This window comes from Oryctolagus cuniculus, chromosome 8 (genome assembly GCF_964237555.1).
Source record: "Oryctolagus cuniculus chromosome 8, mOryCun1.1, whole genome shotgun sequence".
NCBI lineage: Eukaryota > Metazoa > Chordata > Mammalia > Lagomorpha > Leporidae > Oryctolagus > Oryctolagus cuniculus.
Genome location: NC_091439.1, coordinates 69,062,682 through 69,082,973, shown reverse-complemented (window position 1 = coordinate 69,082,973; position 20,292 = coordinate 69,062,682). Strand labels below are relative to the sequence as shown.

General features: G+C 39.0%; 1 pseudogene; it reads right to left on the bottom strand.

The window, feature by feature from the left end:
* Nucleotides 1-412: 412 nt before the first annotated feature.
* Nucleotides 413-1,099, bottom strand: LOC100340424 (MICOS complex subunit MIC19 pseudogene; annotated as a pseudogene).
* Between the last annotated feature and the right edge of the window lie 19,193 nt (nt 1,100-20,292).

Here is a 20,292-nt window from a genome sequence, read left to right as displayed (position 1 = left end):
CGCCTTGTGCGAGAGAAAACGCCTTGTCCCACAGTGTAGAGAACCCTGCCCAGTATTGCCTCCAGCTCCAGCTCCCCTCTCTCAGCTCCAGTAGCAGAGTTTCCCAGCTCCCTACCCTCCCAGCCTTCCAGCTCTGGCCAAGCCGAGCTCCACCAGTGACGGTGCTTGGTGGGAAGAGAATCATTTTATGGTCAGCAAAGGTAAAGAGAAAGTACAAAAAGAGGGAGAAGGCCATTCGTTTCTTTTATTCATCTGAAATGGGCTAAATGAGTACTGAGCTGGGTCCTTTGGTCCATGATCTTGGCCTTAGCTTTTCAAATTGGTGCTGATCCAAGAGATGACATGATTCTGTTGTATTTGTTTTCAGATGCTTCTCTTCAGGGGACTTATCTTTAATTGGGTTATTTTGTTATTATGAAAAAAAATCCATCTCGGGAATTAATGCTTCACGTGTTCTGAGAAGTGACTTTCCTCCTTTCCCCAGCATGTTCTGTTTGGCATGATTGACAGTGTATGCACTGGTTTGCCAGAGCAGAGCAGCTGAGTGTCTGATGGGTGTTCTGCTGTAACAGTGGAGAATTCTGGCCTGCAGGTCAGCACAGACTGGATGACTTTGTAGTGGTGACTTTGTAGAACTCTGAGCTCCTTTCTGCCAGTCTAGCCAGCTGCTCTTTGTAGAATGTATCCTGCTTCTTTATCACCTGGTCTTTCTCTTCCAGCTGCTTAGCCAGGTGCCTCGCCTTGGCGCGCTTCTCTGCTCTCGCCGCCTTCTCTCGGAGCACAGCCCTGGTGAACCGGTTGCTCACTGGCAGCAGCCCTCTCTCGCTCCAGCTCTTTACTTTGCTTCAGTCGTTTCTGATTTTTAGACTCTTTCTTGGCTTATTCCAATGCCAGCTCCTCAGCGACTCTCCTTTTCAATTCTTCATCAGAAACTGAGACTCCATAAACACCAGATGCCGCTGAAACTTGATACCAGATGGAGAGGATTCCTTCCTTGGATCAATCACATTCTCCAAAACCCCGATGCCCTTCACTCAGTGATGGTCTCGTCCTCCTCCTCCTCGAAGGTTACCTGGCGGGTGCTGGCGGTCCAACCCATGACTCCTGCCTCTGCTCCTGCAGAGATCCAGCACTGATCAGGAGCACTTTGCAGCCCGGTGCAAGTGCGCCAACACACCGGGACCCTTTCCCAGCTGCAAGGCAGAGAGGACACCGTATTTTATAAGCAATCCTAGTAGCCTGCTGATAAAAACAATGGAGCAATAATACTATGAGTAACCAGCATTTAATATACATATAGAAATATGTGTATGGTTGAAAACAGTATGTTTCAATATGACACGTTAAAAATACTCTAATCCTTTCTTGAAATTTTCAGTCATAATGTTCTTTTTCGGTTATAATAATTTAATCTTTTTAAACGTGTTTCCTCTCCTCTCCCCCACTTTCCTTTGATTCATTGTAACTGAGTGAATTGAGGCCAGTTTCAAATTTTAGCGTGCAATGTATTAAATGCATATGTTAGCAACTGATTACAGATTTCTTCAATACAAGTAGAGCTTAGCTAAAAATGTGAAGTTGTGATCTTTTCAAGTTATTAATATGGTCACATTATAATGATAAAACCCTTTAATCAGAAAGTATATGGAAGCTAAAAGACCTCAATTTTTTCTACCATGGTGCTTTGCTCTCTCTTTATGGACTTTTCCTAATTTTCTGGAGGCGATGCCCTTAACACACATTCACACCCACATATGCACAGTCACACACACCCACATTCTCTCTCTTTGCCTGATCCTCACTTACTTTCTGAGCTTGAAAGGGGTATTATAAATGAGCAGCCTCTTTCTGTTATGAGTAGAGGTGTGATACCACTGGGAATGAGTCCTGATCCACGTGCATGGATGTCCTTAGCCTTTGGAGCCAGCAGAACATCTCTAATTCTCTGACACAGGGACAAAGGGCTCCATGTGCATTGATTCTTCCTATGTGCATTCCTACAGTTGCTCCCTTGACTACTGTCCTGGAGTTCTCTATGAGCAGCAGATACTATGGGCAATAGAGATTGTGTATACAGATATACAGCCTTAAAACAGCCACTAGAAATAAATGCAGAAAAGGATGCCGAGACCTCCTAAAGTTCCCATGAATCCCATAAGCAATGAGAGCCATTATTTTGCCCTTGGGCTTTCCAGGACATCATTACTGAGTAAGTACAACCTACAGAGTCTTATTGATCATTACATGGCTTTCTTTTGAGCCTAATTATCTTCGATAAAAGTGCAGTCTGGCAATCAGATTCCCCAGAGAGATTGTGTGGCATTTTTGAATCTGAAGCTTCCAGGATACTTAGTGAAAATATTTATTTTTGTACTTTCTGCTTGTTTAGTTGTCAGTACCTATATTTCATAAATTGAAAATGACCAATTTTAATTAGTCTCTGGATACTTATTTTCCTGACCTTTTTCCTTATTTCCTATATTCTGCATGGTTTTCATAAAACTATAATGAATAAGTGTCTAAAAAATTTCTTGCAATTTCCCCTTTCAATTTGCAAAGTGAAATGATAAAACTGCAGTTGAAAATACAAATGATTTTCTTTTATTTTAGAAATAAACTCATAACAAGTTGAGCCTTGTTCAAGTCTGGGAACATGATATTAATAAGGATATGCAACAGGTATTATCTAGTTAGGAAAAATAAATATTTTGCCTTTATAAGTAGTTTCAGACATTATTAAATTACAATAATATCCACATACTAAAATAAAATGTAGAGTGAAACAAACTTTGTAATTAAAACAAATTTTAAATTGTTTTATTCTGCATTGAAGTTTATAAGTTTATATTCTCAAATCAAGCACTTGTTTTCCAGAACCTGACCTTCAAGGCCATGGCTACATATCAAGTCCTACTATAAGCGATCATCTTCAGCTAATTTCAGTCTGTCATTGACCTTCATTTAAAGTATCATTGGTCTAGGTAGCACGTGTCAGAAACTTGAGCTTGCACTTCTTTGATTCTCCAGTGTTATCCATCTGTAACATCCTCTTTCTATTGATTCTGTCTGGAAGATTCTTTACTCTCAGTTCTTTCTTGTCATATGCATAACGATTGGTTATTTTGAAAGTTTGTATATTGAAGTGCAAAGAGAACATTGCAACTCAAAAGTAACTTTGGAGTTTTCCATATCATAATAACTTGAGATTGCTAAGGTTTGGATATGGTTTGAATGTGTCCCCTAACGAACAATTTAAGAGGTAGAACCTAGTGGAAGGTCATTACTGGTGTGCTCTCTGTCTCTCTCTGTCTCTCTTTTTTATTCTGTTTCTTGGCTTTCTGTCTGCTGATGTGATCTCTCATGCATGCACTTGAAATAATGCCATCTTCTGTGAAGTGACTCAGCCAAGGAAGCCCTCATCAAAGGCCAGACAAATGTCGCCACTGTATCTTGGACTTTCAGCCTCTAAAGTGGTTAGCTAAATAAACCTCTTGCCCATACATGGTCCCTGCCTTGGAAAATCTCATGATCTGGTGAAAGATTTACAAAACAAGCAACTTCAGAATCCTGTGGTACAGAAATTAATAGATGTGCATTGGATTCTTTGAGAGTGTAGAAAAGAGGCCTTTTACTCAGTGGAATTTTCAATAACAATCCAAAAGTAGGCATGTAGAAAACAAAATACTATTTGACATGGGAAAAGAGGACGACATAAGCTGTGATTAGAGAGATCAAAACAACCTATGCAGTTTATCAAGAAATAGAAGTGGCAACAAGAATTCTTAAGCTATGTTCCTTGGACTGCCATGATCAGCATCCTGAGCTGTTAGAAATGCAAATTCTTTGACCACATCTTATTTCTAAATGAAGCGTATCAGTGTTTATTTGGCAAAGCCCTACAGATGAAAACCACTGATGGAGAAATCAAGCATTATTAAAGATAGGACATGAGACATGAACCTCTCTAGTCAGAGGGTGCTTGATGCCATGGTCAAGATACCATATTTGAGCATGATGGGCAGAAGACACTGCAGATCATTTTTGAATAGCTGTCAGACAGACACATTTGAAGTTTCAAGAGACAATTTTGGTTGTGGTGCAAAAGAGGAAAAATGATGTCATGTTCAGCTTGTTTTTATGTCTGATTAGCTTCTTAGTTGAACATTCCTCTGAGTGTGAGTTTTCATTTACCTGGATCAAAGAAATTTCCAACTAAAGCCCCGTGTGTGTGTGTGGGGGGGGGGAACTGTTGCTTATAGCCAAGAAAATATTGCATCTACTACTTGTCCTTGTAGGAGAAAAACTGAAAGCAAATGAGGGGGCAAATTCTGTGGCATAGCAGGTAAAGTCACCACCTATGGTACCAGCATCCCATATGGGCAGTTTCATATCTGGCTTCTCCACTTCCAGTTCAGCTCCCTGCTAATGATCCTGAGAAAACAGCAGATGTTCCAAGTGGTCAGGCACCTGTACCCACATGGGAAACCTGGGGGAAGCTCCTGGCATCTGACCAGACCAGCTCTGGCTGTTGTGAGCATTTGGAGAGTGAACTAGCAGATAGAAGATTCTCTCTGTCTCCCTCTCTCTCTCTCTTTCTAACTCTGCCTGTCCAATGAATACATAAATATCTTTTAAAAAGTGAATGAGGTTAACTTGAAACTTTGCCCAAAATATTTATGTATTAACAATATAATACATGCGGCACAGCAAGACAGCAGCTGAGAAAGTTCTTCCACTGTTTATCTCCCCACAGAGACACCAGTTGGAACAGTGATTCGTGCACTGATGTACCTTTCCAGAGCTGTGGAGACCAGATGAAAGGCCATAGTGCCTGATTTTGGTATAATAAGGTGCACCGCAGAAGGCAGGAAGGAAAGAGTTACCCGCATCACCTTTCTGTCCAACCCAAAGTAACACAGCTTGCAAAGAGACCCTTCCTGCTTGAGGGATAAAGAAATATATCTATACTTTATTATAGTGAAACCCAGTGCCAGGCAGAAGGCAATGGCCTCTGCCCCTAGGCCAATCCCTTTGGACTTAGCCTTCAGAACTTTGTTCAGTGGCCAATAGACTTCTTCTATCAACCTCTCCCAAACTTAGGCAGCACAGTGTAGAGGAAGACTCCACCTGTGGCAAGTGGGGCTAGAAAGCAAGTACAGAAGTAGACATTTTAGAACAAGGAGACATGGTGGTCTTATGAAGAAGGGAACTAAGCACACAGAGATCCTCAATCTCTTGAAATCAACCCTGAATCAAGAGGATTTCGTTCAGTGATGAAATGATAAGCAGGAAGGCCCTTGCCTCCACCACTCACAGCATAGACATCTGAGGCATTCAGTACTCAAAACTCTGAAGCCATAACCTGACTGGAGCCTAGTTTTAGGAGCTGCCAGTTTATCGAACTGCTACTGTGTCCTGAACAGGGAGCCAACCTTGTGCCCTCCCCCACTCAGGCTTTTGCTGCATGGAACTGTCTTCATACCCCACCCACTCATGGGCCCTGGGAAACAACTGGGCAGCTATTCCCAGAAGCTCTATTGAATCAACCCTGTGACTCAGCCAGACCTCACCTTCTACCTGTAAGCCCTGAAGCATCTGGTCAGCGCATTGTGAAAGGCTTGACCTGCAGAGACCCACAGAAAACAGTTGGATGAACCCCTCAGGCTTCCTGCTGTCTTGGAGACAGATAAACAGCCTTTCTTGCATGGCTGGGTACAGGGATGCCCCCATACAAACAACTAAGGGATCCCTTTACCCTCCTGTGGCTCCGAGAAGTAGTTGAGGGGGCCAGCGTTGTGGCACAGTGGGTTGAGCTAACACTTGTGATGCCAGCATCTCATATTGAAGTCCCAGTTCAAGGCCCAGTTGCTCCACTTTTGTTCCAACTGCCTGCCTTCCTGGGAAGGCAGAGGATAATGATGCAAGTATTTGCGCTGCTGCCATCCATGTGGGAGACTAGGATGGAGTTCCTGGCTCCTGGCTGCAGCCTGGCCCAGCCTCAGACATTGGAGCCATTTAGAAAGTGAGCTGGGAGACTGAAAAATGTTTCTCTTTCTCTTTATCACTTTTTCTTTTTCTTTTTCTCTTTCACTCTCTTCCCCTTTCCCTTTCCCATTCTCAATCTCTCTCTGCCTTTCAATTAAATAAATAAATCTTGCAAAAAAGATAGAAGTACTTGAGTATCCTCTTCTCACAGCTTAATTCACTGCAGCCCCCAAACCATATGCCCAGCTCTACACACTCATCTTTGATGGCGTGAAATAGCTGTGTCAAACTCTCTGAGCAAGTCAGTCAGGTAAGGCTATTCAGAGTCACCTGAGCAGCCCTCTTTTGAACACCGGCTAGTATTCCAGTTGGGCACACTGGTGAAACCCAGCCCCCACACAGCCCTCAGAATTGACGAGCTCCTAAATCCACTGCCACGTCCTCCCACACCCAGTTGGGACCATAGCAGTGGCTGTGCTCTCATGTGTACACAGGCTGATGAATGTGCCACAAATACACCTGGGAGTAATATTTCCAGAGTTGCCAGTGAAACCACCCTGTCTGAGAGGTACATCCTACTTGATAGTGCAACCACACGACTTGTAGAGCCTAGGCCACTGAGATACAGACATCACTTATGCTCACTGACGACTTCACTAATGACAGACATTGCCAGTGTTGGCTGAAGTACATAAACGCTACTCTACTGCACTCACTTGGAACCAAAGCCAGCACATCATATCCAACTAATACCTTAGGATGGTTTGCTAGCAGAAAGTCTTTTACTTATGAAAGCCACTCTATAAAAATTGGTAGAAGAAGTAGACTCATCAAATGCACAAAAATCAGTCAGGACACAAGAATCATGGAAAAACAAAGTAACATGATGCTTACAAAGGAACACAATTCTCTAGCAACTGACCATAGAAAACAGAAATTGATGAATTGCTTGCCAAAGAATCCCAAATAATGATCTTAAAGAAACTTAATAAGCTAGAAGAGAATACAGACTGAGAATTCAATAAAATTAGGAAGACAGTTCATAACATTAAGGAGAAATTTAGTAAAGAGATAGAGATCAACAAAATGAATCAACCATAAATAAATACAAAGAACTCAGTAATTAAAATAAAAATATAGTAGAATTAAGCAGGAAGGAGAATTAAGCAGGAAGGAGAATTAATTTCTAAACTGGATGACAAGTCATTTTAAATAATCCTTCAGACGAAAATGGAAGAAAAATTAAAAATACATTAAGAGAGCAACTCAAAAATAGAGGCTTCAGAAGTGCACAGGGGAAAAACACAGAAACCCTATTCAATGAAATAAATGTTGAAAACTTTCCAAATTGTGAGACAGACATGACCACCCAGGTCTAGGATACCCAATGAAATCCTAATAGGTTCAACAAGAAAATATCCTCTCTCAGGCATATTATAGTCAAAAGTGTCAAAATCAAAGAAAATTTCAGGAGCTGGGGCTGTGACATTGTATGTTAAGCCTCTGCCTGCTGTCCTGCATCCTATATTGCTGCCGGTTTGAGTCCCAGCTGCTCCACTTCTGATCCAGCTCACTGCTAATGGCCTGGGAAAGAAGTAGAGCATGACCCAAGTACTTGGATCCCTGCACCTATCTCAGAGACCTGGAAGAATCTCCTGGCTTGGATCTGCACAACTCTGGCCTTTGCAGCCATTTGGGAGTGAACCAGTGGATGGAAGACCTTTTTCTCTGTCTCTCCCTCACTCTGTCTGTAACTGTCTCTCAAATAAACAAATAAATAAATCTTTTTTAAAAAAGGAGAAAATTCTAAAATCTGCAGGAGAAACATGTCAAGTTGTTAATAAGGGGATCCCCATTAGATTAAGGGCAAACTTGCTTGCAGAAGATTTTTGGATCAGGAGAAAATAGCTCAAAATATTCAAGATTTTGAAAGAAAAAAATTGTCAGCCAAGAATCTATTCTTGAGAAATGAAAAAATAAAAACTTTGCATGAGAAGGAAAACACTAGAGTGACACTATAAGAAATTTTTAAGGAAGTCTTCCATTAGAAAATAAAAGGTGCTGACTCCCATGTTGCAAACACATGAAAGAATACACCTTCAATGATAGAGCAGATACACAAGAGAAAGAGAAGAAAAATCAAATAGTCCATGTTTTATTTTTGCCTTTTTTTCTGCATATAATTTGCTATGTAATTGTCTAAAGATTTTATCCATGTATCACTTAGGAGCCTAGTTATTTATTTGTTGTTGCACTCATTAGTGTTGATATCAAGGTTATGTTAACCTGTTATGATACATTGGAAATAGTTTGATAGTTTTATTTTCTGAACAAAGCATATGATTTTTTATTATTTCTTTTTTAACTGTTGGGTAGACTTCACCAAAGAAATTAGTTAGGCCTATAATCATCTCTAGGGAAAAATTTTACAAGGAAATCTAATTTCTCAAATGCATATGGGACTCATCAAGAATGTTTGCTTTCCATGACAGTTTTCTGAAGTTGTGTTTTTGAAGAAATATGTGCATTTCACATAATGTGTCAAAATTCTTGGCAGAAAGTTAACTAACATCCTTTAAAAATTAAAAGTCATTCTACCTTACAATCTAGAAATGCCACTATGGAGCATAAACCCAAAGACGATGAAATCAGTTTGCACTTTCATGTTTATTGCAGAGCAATCCACAACAGCCAAGATAGTGATTCAATCTAAGTGACCAATAACAGATGAATAAATCAAGAAAATACAGTACATGTACAAAATGGCATATCGTTCAGCTGTGGAAATCTTCACACTTGCAGCAGTATGGATGGAAGTGGAAGATATTATGTTCAGTGAGATGAAACTGGCACACACACTGCATGATCTCACTTACATGTAGAATCTTAAAAAGCTGATCTAATAGATGTTGAGAGTGGAATGGTGGCTACCACAGGCTGAAGCAGAGGGGTGGAGGGATGTGAAGAATGTATTCACCAGGCACAGTGTCACAGTTGGATAGGACAACAACTTCTGCTGTTCTATTGCATAGCCTGGTGACTATAGATAACAGCAATGTATTCCATGTTTCCAAAAAACTAGAAGAGAGGATTGTCAGTGTCCTCACTGCAAAGAAATTGTGTGTTTGAGGCGATGAAAATGTTGCGTATTCTAATTAAATCACCACACAACGTATACATGTATAAAACATCACAAACCATAAATATGTGTAATTATGTCAATTATAAGCAAAAAATCATTATAATAAAAATTATCTGCCATTTTAAAAATTATGCTGAGTTAATCTAAAATAGTACAGTAGACCTTGAGACACTGTTTATTTCAGTTAGAACAGGATAATTTCATTAAGATTATTTTGGAAATTAAAATTTTCAAAACAGGTTTCTCAAAGGTACAAATTTTCCTGTTTTTTTGTTTTGATGTTCTTTTGAGGTTGTTTTTAATATCCAAATGTGATTGACATCTATAGATGAAGATATTAAATCTTATTGCGTACTACAGGTGGAAGAGGAAGGTATTATTACTTCCAAATTAAAGAGGATGGAGATATTTTACTATCTTCTTTACATATAAAATAATGCATATTTCATGTGAAAAGCTTCATATATTAGGTGAACTCTTAATCCATTGTTAGTATTTAACAAAAATTCTTTCATGTATTTCTCTCATAAAGAAATTCTTCTTGTTTATCTTAAATAAAAGTGCATTTGTGACTAATAGAAATGAGATTTGCATCTCTGTTGCTCCACTTTCACTACCGGTAGTTTCTTGGCCAGCCCTTCCTTTCATCTAAATATTTGCTGGTGTCCTAGAAATTGAAAACACTATAGTGGATATGCAAATATGATTGGCAACTTTTTTTTCTGTGATGGGCAGAGTTAGATGGTGAAAGAGAGAGAGAAAGACAGAGAGAAAGGTCGTTCTTTCTGTTGGTTCACCCCCCAAATGGCCACTACAGCTGACACACTGCACTGATCCAAAGCCAGGAGCCAGGTGCTTCCTCCTGGTCTCCCATGTGGGTGCAGGGCCCAAGCACTTGGACCATTCTCCACTACCTTCCTGGGCCACAGCAGAGAGCTGGACTGGAAGAGGAGCAACTGGGACAGATTCCGGGGCCCCAATCGGGACTAGAATCTGGGGTGCTGGTGCCACAAGCGGAGGATTAGCCAAGTGAGCTGCGGTGCCTGCCCAGCAAATTTCTATAGGAGAAAATATTTTGACATAATTCTTCATAATCTCTCATTCCATCTGTATTTTATTGTCTTTATGAACAAATATCATATTATCTTCAGAAAGGGACTACACACACACACACACACACACACATGCTTCTATCTATCTATTTATATTACAAAATTCCATGAAAATTGAATTAAGATGAGTTTATCGGGATGTAAAAAATTTTCAAATCCATGTTTAATTTTTCATAATATGCATTTTCCATGAATTATTGAAGGACTCATGTGTGTGTATGTTTGTGTCTATGTATATACTTAGTCCTACAGCAATTTTTTAAATTTTTGCTCAGAAAAAGAGTAGCATATGAGTTGGAGTCAGATAACTATGAAATGAATCCTAGGTTCTGCTCCACATACAAACAGGATAATTTTTAGCAATTTAAAGTTATGAGCTTCATTTTACTCATGTATAAATCTGAGGCAATAATACCCACTACAGTGCTGTGAAATTTGGAAAAGTATGCACGAAACTGATGCAGTACTTGTTAAATGACAGGCACACAATAAATAGTAATCATAGAAAGCAGTAAACACTTTTATTACAATTAGCAAAATAGCATATTTTGATATCACTTTATAGGATTCATTTCTCCTTTCCAGGAAAAGTCTAACATGATTTTGTGTACCCTTGTTGCCTACCTAGCTTATCACCTGCTTCTACCCTAGTTAATCCAACAAAAAGCTGTGCTAATGTTCCAATTCTCTAAACAAGTGCATTTAAAAAGTGGGTTGCAGCAGGTGGAACAGAGTGATGGGGAGGAGACGAAGCACAGATTTATACCTGCAGTGCCAACACCTGAGGGCCAATCTAAGGAGCGTTTCCACTGGATCAAGAATGTGCAGTTGGCATGGTCATGTGAAACGGCATTGAGTGAAATCTGTTAGGGAGAAAAAGACCTCAAATTAGCAGGTCAAATTTTTCCAGCATGATTTCCAGAAAGAGTATAATAGAGAAGAGATGCCCATGCTTCCCTGCCCTTGTGGACTTAGGGACTCTAATTTTAAGTGGTATAGGTGGCATAAGAGAACAGTGAACAAACTGCAGTGTCACTTAACAGAGAGTATACATATATCCATACATTGCTGTGGTTCAAGTTGATTCAAGCAGTTCAAAAAGCGGAGCCCATGCTAATTACTTACTCATAAATCAGCAGTAGGGTCAAGCTTAAAAGAAAGCATGGGGAAAACATGGAAATAGTAACCAGCAACAAGTGAAAAAATAAAATAACATTTCCAAATTGTCTAGCTTTGAGAACAATCTCTGATGCTGTAAAAATGGGTCTGTAAGAAGTAACCACCACGTTCCCTGGACCGTAGAGCCATTTTATCTGTAGGCACAGCACCTGGGTAAAGTGGGTGGCTAGCTCGGTGGTTTTATGACTGCCCTCTTCAGCTTCATGGGAAGAAAAAATTCAATCCCAGAAGATTCCTAGAAGTGTCCCAGCAGCTCCTCTTTCTAGGTAACCATATAGTGGTATATAATGGACCACTATAGACAGGGACTGAATTCCTTTCTTTGGTATTAAAAAGGAAAAGAAGCTATTCTTCTTGCAATAGAATATAGGGAAAATAGAAACTATCCACAGAATATAAATTATCTTAGAAAGTCCTTTAAGTATTTCTTTTCTACTTTTTGAAAACTTTTTGTGATTCCTCATCTCAGCCTCCCCTTAGTAGCATAGCAATCATATATACAGCATAACTTGGAATACATGAACAATTCATCAGTATAGCATTGGGGTTACATTTCAGAACACTCTGCTAGGTTCTGAGTGAAATGAATACCTGGGCAATTTCTTTATCATCTCAGGACCATAATCAAAGTTATTTACTCAAGCACCTCTTGTGCTTAGAGAGCAAACAATGCATTGTTTTCCTCTGCTCTCCAACCTGCCAGTGACCTTCACCACATTTGATGTGATTTTAATTGTGATGTTTAGATGTGGGTCATTGTGACTGTATGACATTCTCTGCAGATCAATGGCCAGATCGAGGAAGTTTCTGAATAACTATCAAAATAATTGGTCCATTGCTCTTCACTATTAATAACATTTTCTCATGCACCATTTGGTTAATAAAATAAATATTAAATGTTGGCAGGGAAGAGCTCTGCATTCTCATTTGAGGGGTGAGAACAGAATTTAGAGAGTATAACTAATTTTTCTTAGGATTATGCAACTTGTAAATGAGAGAACTAAAACTATTTTCTATCCCAGTAGTTTGTCTTAAACTTTATTTCCACCCACAAGTGTGCTAATTTTGACATACTACACAAAATAAAATGTTCTACTTAAATTTAGCATTCTAATTAGTTTTTTGCTATAATGATTAGGCTAATTGTTTCATTTAGGTAACACTTGAAAAAAGATTTGGATAAAATACAAATGATAAAGTGCTCATGATTTTCCAATAAATTTGTGTGTTGTTTAATTAGCATGGAGTCGGGGCCCATGCTGTGGCTTAGCTGCTTAAGCTGCCTCCTGCAGTGCCATTTCCTGGTCAGCTGCTCCACTTCCCATCCAGCTCCCTGCTAATGTGCCTGGGGAAACCAGCGGAAGATGGCCCAAGGGCCATTCCTGCACTCAGATGGGAAACCTAGAAGAAGCTCCTGCTTCCTGGCTTCAGAACGGTCCAGCTCTGGCTGTTGCAGCTATTTGGGGAGTGAATCAGCAGATGGAAAACCTCTCTCTCTCTCCCCCTCTCTCTCTAAAACTCTGCCTTTTTAACTAAATAAATGACAAAAAAGTAATTACCATGGAATCATGAAAATGATGTTATGCTTCATCAAGTTCTTTAAAATAAGAAAGACACTAATGTGGTGGAGAGAAAGAAAGGACATTAAATTTTGGAAGAAGGAAAGAAAATAATTGCTGAGTACTTGCTATGTGATAGGCACTTTCACTTATGATAGATAGTAGGCAGGAGGGCTAGTCAGGGCAGGGCTGGTATACATGGAAAGGTTAGGGGACATCTCAGGCAAGTAAATAGCAATCAGTCTGAAATAGTTCTGGTTATGGTTGGCGCATGTGAGGACTTCATTAAAGAGATTGCTTTACTGGGCTACCAGATTTATGACAACATTTATTAAGAAAGAAAGTTACATTAATTAGTGTAAAGTTGTATTTGACCTTAAGTTCCTTGAAATTTAGTGGAGAGTTCTTCATCAAATTGGCCTATTTTTTTTTTTTTTTTTTGACAGGCAGAGTGGACAGTGAGAGAGAGAGACAGAGAGAAAGGTCTTCCTTTGCCGTTGGTTCACCCTCCAATGGCCACCGTGGCCAGTGCGCTGCGGCTGGTGCACCGTGCTGATCCAAAGCCAGGAGCCAGTTGCTTATCCTGGTCTCCAGTGGCGTGCAGGGCCCAAGTACTTGGGCCATTCTCCACTGTACTCCCTGGCCACAGCAGAGAGCTGGCCTGGAAGAGGGGCAACTGGGACAGAATCTGGCGCCCCGACCGGGACTAGAACCCAGTGTGCCGGCGCCGCAAGGCGGAGGATTATCCTAGTGAGCCACAACGCTGACCAACCTATGTTCCTTTTGACTGCTCATTGTCTATTTCCCTCTTCTTTTTGCTGATGTCACCTCAATTTAAAGGTGAAGACTAATCCCTTTGTTATTATTCACATGATCAGAGAGAAATACATCATGTTCCCCATTCTATTCCAAGGTTATGGAATATTCCCCAAGTCTGGTCAATGGGAGCACTCCATAGCCCAAAATGTTTGAAGAATGACTTTATTTTCCATGCTACATAAATGAGACTCAATTTTCCCTTGAACTATTTAAAGCAGTGAGTTCTTTTCATAGGTATTGTGAAAATGGTAAGGATTCATTGTGAAGATATTTGTTATCTCATGGTGAAAACATTTGTTAACAATGAAGCCAAAACAGAAGAAAGCAGAAACCAGAGGTGAAAGGACAAAGTTTTCTTAACAATGTTCATCATTTGAACACATTTCAAATCATTACGCCTCTGGGGCCGGTGCTGTGGCGCAGCAGGTTAATGCCCTGGCCTGAAGCGCCTGCATTCCATATGGGCGCCGATTCGAGACCCGGCCGCTCCACTTCCGATCCAGCTCTCTGCTATGGCCTGGGAAAGCAGTGGAGGATGGCCCAAGTCCTTGTAGAAGACCTGGAAGAAGCTCCTGGCTCCTGGCTTTGGATCTGCACAGTTCTGACCGTTTGGGGAGTAAACCATCAAATGGAAGACTTCTCTCTTTCTCTGCCTCTCCTCTCTCTGTGTAACTCTGACTTTCAAATAAATAAGTAAAAAAAAAAAAAAAAAAAAAAAAAAAAAAAAACAAGAAAAAAGAAAAGAAAAACAAATTATTACATCTCTGCCAGAGCTCCTGGACTTTTAATTACGTGAGCTGATGAATCCTCAACCTTCGCTTAAAATGCAAACACTCACACAAAGGTCCAGCTTTTGACAAAATGGTTCAGACCAATATAAATTTTGACTTTGTAGAGTAATACATGATAGTAAACTTATCTGAGATTTTGTGGATTGGGATGATTGATGATCACATGATGCTGGTTCTCTCAGCAATTTGCAAAACGTATCAGAAGTGGATAAAAAGTAAAATCATTTGGGCCAGCATCCTGGCAGAGCGGGTTAAGGAGGCCCAAGACACTCCTATCCCCTATGGGCAATGGTTCAAGTCCCAGTTGCTCCTCTTCTGATTCAGTTCCGTGATACTGTGCTTGGGAAAGCAGCAGATATGACTCAAGTACTTGGGGCCCTATATTCCATGTGTGAGACATGGATGGAGCTCCTGGCTCTTCGCTTTGTCCTGTCTCAACCCTGGCTATTGTAGCCAGCTTGGCAATGAACCAATGGATGGAAGATCTCTCTGTCCCTCCTCTCTCTCTAATTCTGGCTTTCAAATAAATAAGTAAATATTTTAAGAAAATGCAAAAAGTAATGTTATTGAAATGTTTTATACTTGATGCAGTGAAGATCTGGGCATTCAGAATAAAATTGGAGAGATAAGATTCAATCTCAATGTTTGCTGATAAATAGATTATAAATCTAAACAGAGAAACAGTGTGACAATTTGGAGAAGGCTGCACAGGGAGATGAGCGTAAAGTGGAAAAGATAATTAAATAGAGTTATCAAGTAAATGCTTATAAATTCTTCAAAATTTGTAAATTCCCTTTGGAAAATTAACATTTGGCCCAAGTAGAAGAATTAAATGTCCATAGTTCAAGTTGCTTCATTAATTGATTTTTACCTCTTTTTGTTGTTCACTTCTCTATTGACTGTAAAATGAAATAAGTGAAAATAATCAGTCAACTACAATTCTTTCTTTTTTATTATTATTCATTTTTTATATTTTACATATTTATGTAGTGTTTTATACAAGAATGAGGCAAATATTAAGTGTAATTTATGAATCACAACAGCAAAAAGAATGAATGAGAAAAAAATAGACCCTTCCCAATCTCATAGTAACCCATTGTATGCCCCTCCCTGAACTCCATCCCCCATTCCTTGATCCACACCCACTGTTTTGAAATTCACCACACATTTGAAACTCTAGATTTGCCTTTTGAGTCATTTACTTCTTGTTCATCTTTAAAGAGTACATCTTTAAAAGTTGTTTTAGGAAATATAGTAGGTTATCTCACAATCTGGTTATTTGCCAATTTCTTATTTAACACTTGTACTTGGAAGATCTTTGGATGTTCCTTTTCTAGATGAAAAATTTGAACATATTTGGCCACTGTGTCTAATGTCCTTTGGTTTTACAGTACAACTCACAGTGTGTCTAAATTTTTTTTCACCTATATATAAGCAATCTGTCTTTCTGCTCTGGCTGCTTTTAAAATCCCTTGCATCTCAATTTTAGTTTTGTCCAGTTTTTAATTTCCCCTCAGCTACATTTGGTGTTTTTTCCATATTATTTATGTCATTTTTCTCTAATATATATAAGAAAATAAGATTCATTTTTAATGATTCTAAACATTTCTTTTAAAGATTTATTTATTTCATATTAAAATCAGAGGTACAGAGAGGAAGAGGCAAAGGTAGAGAGAAAGAGAGAGAGGACTTCCATCTGCTGGTTCACTCCCTAGATGTCCACAATGGCCACAATTGACTTAGGTTGAAGCCAGGAGCCTGGAGCTTTATCCTGGTGTTCTATGTGGGTGCAGGAACCCAAGAACTTGGGCCATCTTCTGTTTCTTTTCCAAATGCATTGGTAGGGAGCTGGACAATAAAAAGTGGAGCAATCAGGACTCAAACTAGCACCCATATGGGATGCCAGGGCTGGAGGCGGAGGCTTTACCTGCTACACCAAAATGCTGGCCCCAAAAGTTATTTTTTAATCATTCTAAGTGCATGTTTCTCTTACTTCTCACTCTGCAATGCTAGCATTTTAATTTAAATTAAGTTTATGTTATCTATAATTATTTTAGCTTATATAGCTAATTATTATATAATATGTTCATTCAGTCCATATATTTCAACTCTTTCCATTATTCATTTAATACTATAATATCTTTTTAGTACATTTATAACTTTAATTCATGTTTTGGGTGACTGCAATCTTTATTGGCTTATGTTTTCAAGAAACACAATTACATATTCTGCATATCCACTGTTAATGGCAGTTTATCCGAGTACAGACATTTTTATTTCAAGAAACCTCCTCCTGAAAAAATGGCATGTGCTTAGTTCCCCTATGGAATTTGGTGAAGCAGATAAAAATAGAAGTCTGAGGCTGTTGTTTACAGATAAATTTTTTTCTGCATGGATAAATATGACATTTTTATTCCTAAAATCATGCTACAAAATGGTAAATTGTCCAAAAATTAGGAAAAAAAAACTTGGTAGAATTTAGATCACGGTGAACCTTTTCTGACATGCTAAAAACTTGGGATTCTGTATTTCAGGCGATGAGGCATTATTACTTTTATTATCGCCATTACTACATAATTAGCATTTTTTTACCAGAATATCTAAGAACACTCTTGTCTGGCATAATGACTATATTAATTAGCTATTGCAACATAGCAAACCACATTTGTTTTGCTAAAATTACAAATACACATTTATTTAACTCTTGAATCTGCAAGCCAGAATGATAGTTGATCCTACCAGGGTGATTGTCCGGATCTCCTCTGGAACTGACTGATCTCAGCTTTCCTCATTCAAGTCTCTGCAGTGAACAGTTAGGCCCACAATGGCTTAGTAATTGATATTGGCCTCACGCAGGACAGCAGGGGCAATGGGACTTCTCTCCATGTGTTCTGTCGTCATTCAGCAGTCTAGTTGGAGCATGCCCACACAGGGGTTGTGTTGTCAGGGTTCTAAGAGAAGTAAGACCAGATCATTTCAAATCTGTTTGCGTTACATTTGCCACTGCTCCCGTGGATCAAATGAAAATCACAGGGCTAAGGCACAGGGCAAAAGCCCCGCCGAAGAGCATGGATAAAGGGAAGCAGGGGAAAATCCGCACCATTCCATCCACTACACAGCCATACATGGCAGCCAAGATGCTGAGGAAGATACTCCCTTTCTGCCCTCTCCCAAATGATCAATGCTGGGTCTTGACCTGCCATACTGTGGAAATGGAAGTTCTCAGTATGAATGTGCTATTTCTAAAAACAGCTAATATATGCAAATGTTTAAACTAAGTGGAAAACACTGAAACCTCTTTGTTCAATGCATACATACTAATTTTATTCTGTATTTCAAGTAAGTTTCACTTGAAGCTTAGAAAAATTGGAGTTCCTGTCTTAGAACTTCTAAACATATGTTTATTTTTCACATTTAGGAGCAGAAAGGAGAAATTGTGATAAGAAATAATAAACGTAATAATAAACGTAATAATAAGGTCAGCCTGCCTTCAAAGGCCAGATGTGTTGCTGACCTCCATGTAGAAACCACCTTCTCCCCTAAGGAGATGAGGGAAGGAGCAGAGCGCATGGGTCAAGATGTCAGGAGTTGTAGTACACACACATACTACTTAAAATATATTAAGTAATTAATGATTATTGTTACAGTAATATTATGTATTAATTAAATATATACAATAATATAAAATGTTAGTATTTAGTTATGATAAATACATATAATTAATTTTAATGATATTTATTATTTAATGCTTATGATTATACATCAATTATTAGCTTAAAATATGTTAATTACTAGTTCTGGCATTTCTGTTGTTTGATCTTAAGCACCAAAACATTTTTCTTAAATATCTTTAGGTGAACAAGATCTAATTTAATTCAAAGGCAATATTATTGCTTAAGTCTGTATTAACTTTGTTTATGTTTAAAATGCCCTGTGAGTGACATGCAGAGAGGTTTATTTGTACACCTACCCGGGAAGGAGTTCTTGCCTTTTTCCTTGACTCGTCTGTTTCTCAAACGTGACTTAAATGTTAGTGTTTCATAACTGAATGATTTCTGTTTCAATGATCTCTTATTTAAAAAAAAAAACTGTACAGTATTGAAATTAGTTTTTCAGTTGCTTTATAGCCTGCTGAAAAGAAAATTAGCCTAATGAGTACGAATTAATACAAGATGTTTCATAATACTTGTAATCCATTCAGCATGGGGACCTGGGCAGGAACGCCTCAACAGTTGCTCTCAGGATAGGGAACTGTTCTCTCTTTATTATCTTTGCACGGATTACCTCAGGGGTTTTTACCTTCAGTCTTTCTCTTTCCCTTTCCCTGGTGCTCCCAATAATTTGCTGTGGATATTTTCAGCATGACACAAACTGCTGCTGATGATAATGAGAACTGTTCGCCTAATTTCTCCTTGCACTATACTCAGAATGCACTGTCTAGAGTCAAGCTATGCAACAGAAAAACTTACCAGGAGGCTGGAACTGCAGAATGTTGAGCCGGGGGAAAGCCTGGGTAAGATGGACAGAAGCAAACTATGATTATCACAGCATGTGTGGGTCAGCCTTCAGTGAAGCTGATTTTACTTCATTCTTCTGGGTTGCTGGATGTGACCAGGGGGCTGCTGGTTAAGGCCTGATATCCAGCGTGAGTCCAGGCTTCCCCAAAGCATACCTTCTTATTAGTTATCCTTGGCTAACTCAGATGAGCTGGAAGGGTAGAGCAGGCCTTCTGCTTTGTATTTTGTCTTTTATGTTGGAGGCATAATGGATTGTAATCTTTAAATTAGTTTCTTGGGGCCCTTGTGAACACCAACAGTTTCTTGAATTTGCTTGTCTCCTTCAAGTTGGAAATTAATTAATTAGCAATAAGAGTTCAAGAAATGTCTGCCTTTAAAGATTATAGGATGATTTTGTGTCATAATACCGCTTGAACACTTACTGTGACTAGATTAACAAAACACTCTTGGGATTGTGGTTTCTAAGTAAATATTAGAAGATGAAAAATTCTCTGTTCTCGATGTACTTTGAACCATGTCAAGGAGCATTTACAACTGAAGAAATAAAGAAATGGAGACTTGAGGTTACATGGCAAGGCTTTTACAAGATGAAAAAATTGATGAAAATACAACAAACCATCATAATTTCATGGATGTAAACACTGTCTTTAGGTTAGAGTATATATGATTGAGTGTCTTTCTAATTCATTATAGAATCACGTTTTAGAAAAATTAACCTAATATTCAAGAAGGCCATAACAGTAGAAAAAGTAATTTCTTTCACAAAGATATCTTTTCAAAACAAGGGCTTAAAAGCTTAACTCCGAGTTTCCCTACTCATCTGTTAGTTTCTCTTCCATCCTTCCCATTCTTTTTAATGGTACCACTGGTAACCATGATGAGCTGCTGAACTCACTGATGATGATATTTGATTTCTCCATCAACTGTGTACTGCTGCCACCTGGAAAACAGGTCACAGTTCTAGCCAGCTCTGTGCCTTCAAACCCATCTAGCAACCATCTTCTCCTCTCTCTTCCCACTGTCTTATTTTCAGCCACCATCATAGGTTACCTGGAAGATTTACAGTATGGCCACAGCAAATGACTTCTTGCCATTCCAGCCTATCTCATGCTGCCACCATGGTCTTTTGAAAAGTTTCTGGTGAATTTCCATTGCTTATAGGAAAAAGTGCACACTTCTAGTCATGAT